Raw genomic sequence first — 4,008 nt, forward strand, 5'->3', positions numbered from 1 at the left:
TCTTCCCATTCTCCTATGTATCACCAATGCTACATCTACGTGCTAGGATTTATTATTTATCTCTGATATATTTCCATGACAAATAAATACTGAGTTGTGATAGTGAATGCATGTGTTAAAAAAAAAAAGAAAAAAAAAGAAAACAAGAAAATCAAAGATCGTAAGGGGTCATTTGACTCCTTGGAAAAGTACCCACCTCAAAATAGAATCTAAGTAGGGGTAAATTCCTGTGATTGGGATTGGGAAAGCCTAGAAACGATTTCTAGTTAAAAATTCCAGCATTTTGCATTTTTTTTATTCTTAGCCACAAGTTCAATTGGAAATTCCAAGCAACTGGATTCCTTCCCAACCGTCAATTCTTTGAATTTTTTTTTTTGTTATAAATATAAATAGGTACCTACACCATACAATTCCTTTCAATTATTTCTCAGTATCCAAACAAATTTTATGAATTTAACAACATCACATTTCCCATGCCCAAATGTGACAAAATGAATCTTTCTCCAAGGATTTGGCTTCCTACAAAATGAAGTCTTTGTGCCCTTTGAAGAAAAAAAGTTTTGCATCCATACAAAAATGCCATTGAATAGTATATACAATATCAAATTTCAAGATTTATATTTTCAGTAAGCAAGTGATACTGAGAAGAAATCTTTACCTAAGAATGTATATAGCTCATTTCTTGAGTAAAAGAACCCTGATGAGCAATCTAGCAAATTCATTTACCACCGAAACAATCAGAAGACATTATGACAAGCTCATGCAAATAACACTCAAATCTACTATAACCATGTGATGTGAACATCACAATAAATAAATAATAATAATAATAGGCATTGCAACCACATCCTTTTTGCCAAATCCATTGCCAACCTTGGCAGGTCCTTTAGTATCACCCTATCAAAAGTTCCACTTAAAGATATATATATATATATATATATATATATATATATATATATATATATATATATATATATATATATATATATAAACCTAAAATTTTCAACACTTGTGTATAACCAAAAAAGAAGAAGATGTAAATTTTGGTTACCTCTAGCTGCAATGGCAAATCCATCCCTAAGAATCAATATAAAAGAAAACAAAAGGGTGTCAGTTTAAACTCCTAAAACCTCAAAATGCATGTAAATTTTACCAATTAAAAAAAAATGAAGACCAATATTACTGCTCTTCTCCATTAAAAAATAACATCAGACTTCTTCCCATTGCACATAGGACCATTGGCTATATATTACTTGTAATCAATCATCAATAGGACAATCAACAAAAAGAAAAAAATAATAATATAGAGACTAAATGTAAAAGAGTATGGACAAACAACCATTTGTTGTGTCACGAAGAGCATGGACATGGAAGCCATGGAGCCCAGGTTTAAGACCATAGAGGCTTCTGGTCATTATAATTGGGACATGTCCTTCTTAAGTGAAGTACACAGTGCCACTAACTCCCTCCTTACTATTAAGAACAACAACAACCTTCATCATTGTTATATGTGATCTCAAAAATCTTAATCCTTGATATACTTTCCCTAACTACATATTCTCCATCTGCTGACCAAACAAATTTTAATGCTGAACCAAAGGATCTATTTCTCCAGGCCAAAGTTGTATATATAATGTATTCTCCATCCCCACAAACCACAACAAACCTCCCATTTGGGTTGTGTTATAAGCTCTGGATAAGAAATATATAATCAGAACAACAACACAATCATCCAATCAATATATTTGTCCAGAAACCATAGACGTACTGTAATTCAAAAAGTATCAACAAACATTTAAATCAGTTACAAAACCAGAAAGCAAAGATAAGTTGGCATGTAGCCTTTCTGGAAGCTAGAGTATTTATGTTCTACCAACTAGGAGTTCCCTTTCTCAAGAGAAAAATCACTCAAGAGAATAATAAAGTTCCCTTTCTCATCAACAGCATTCGTAAGTTATAGTTGACATAGACCCAAAACACATCTCCATCTTCTATAGTTCTAACGCAATTTTTCCAAACCATCTAATCTAATCTCAACTCTTTTTTTATTAAGGATATCTAATCTCAACTCTTGAAAAGACTACTAAAATAATCTCTCTCTCTCTCTCTCTCTCTCTCTCTCTCTCTTTTCTTGTAATAAACCATGAATAAACTGCTTTTCACAGTTAAAAGGACTCCTAACTGATAGCTTGGGTTTCCAATAATTTCAGATATCAAAACTAGTTAAACTTGTGACTTAAGTTTCACCATTGTTATATGTCCCTCCTAAGTGAAGTACACAGTACCACTGTTTCACCTCTAATGGGGGAAGCGCCATTAGAGGTGAAATAGGGCTGAGTCCAGTAGGTCAGTGGACTGATTTTTGAGACCCAAGAGGTTATTCTTTGGACATGGTATCCTTACCCATATTGATGATGATGGGGTCCATGATGAAGAGGAGATGTTTATAACCTAGGTCTGGTTAAAGCATTTCTTCAAACATGTAGGGGGCCATGTTCTGAAAGTGTACGTGACACAATTGAGAATATTGGTTGAAGCATTTCTTCAAACATGTAGGAGGCCGTGGACAGCGGTGGGCATGGCTACCACTGCCATGGTTGCTGTCCAATTTTTGGCCATCAAAAGGGAAAAATAGAGAGAGAGAGAAAGTACCTTTGAGTGCCTCGAAGAGAACGAGCTATGGTCCTTGATGCTCACCGTTGAGAAAGAGCATGTACCCTCGATCCATTGGAATGATCTTCGGATCAGATGTTGGATATCCAAACCAAAAATGAAAAAGATGCAGGGCATCAATTTTCTTAGCCATTAACCACTGACCATTGATTAGGGTCCTTGATTGCTCATCGTTGATGACCACATCCGCAGGTTGTCGGCCCTACTCGATCTGTAGCTCTAAATCTGATCTAAGAACCCGATAATGAGAAGAAAGGAAGAGAAATAAAAGAGAGAATGAGATTTGGAGGTAAGATGGGAGATTGAATATCCGAATCCAAGATGGGAGAAGCGCACGAGAAGAGAGAGAAGAAAAACGGAGGGTGTGTGCACATCAAAAGAGGAAATCCCTCTTCTGAAATGAGATGTTAGTTTCAAATCCGCAGATTGTGAGTTTTCCATACTTTAATACATTAATTGCATTAATAACCATAGTTTAAGGGACTATTTACTAGACGATTAATATAGTTTTATATAAGAAAAATATAAATATTAACCATTAATTACTAGATCCATTATTTAGATGGTCTGGATTACTCTATATCATTATCACTATTATCATGAATGAGTCACCACTATTTTACATCAAACACAAAACTCACATATTGTCTTTGCAAAATAAATAATGTCACTTGCGCTTTGGATCTGGTACGACTCTATGGGCCCCACCATGATGTATATGTTTCAATCCTCACCGTACATCCATTTCTAAATATAATTTTAGGGTTGATCCTAAACAACGACCTTGATATATGTCTTGAATGGACCACACCACGAGAAAACAATATAGATCGAACGTCCACCATTAAAATCAAGACTTTTACTACGGAATTTGGGGTTAGGCTACGGATTTTATCTGTTGGAAATAGGGAAAAGGTTCTGTACGGTCGAGCTCATGGGAGCTTCCCACAAGGTTGAGCTGTGTGGGCCCCACTGTGATGCGTGTTGACCATCAACACCGTGCATTTAATGGGCCCCCTTTAAATTATGGGATATGTCATATATAAAATCATGTGAAGAAATGCCTAAAACATATAAAATCACTTGGTGGGGACCACCTAAAATTTTGATGCATATGAAACTTGGTCTGACTCCTCGTCCAAGTGGGACACACATAATGGATGGGCTAGATTTGTGAACCACATCTCGGTGGTCCCAACAAATGATTATGAATATTTTAATGGAGGGTAACCCCTCTCAACTTTTGTATGTGGTGTGGCCCAAAAAAGTCACAAATTAACTTGATTTTTAAGCCCCAGGGCCACCATGGAATGGTGCATCTGACTGATTAGGTAG

The sequence above is a fragment of the Magnolia sinica genome, chromosome 7 (assembly GCF_029962835.1).
Source record: "Magnolia sinica isolate HGM2019 chromosome 7, MsV1, whole genome shotgun sequence".
Taxonomy (NCBI): domain Eukaryota; kingdom Viridiplantae; phylum Streptophyta; class Magnoliopsida; order Magnoliales; family Magnoliaceae; genus Magnolia; species Magnolia sinica.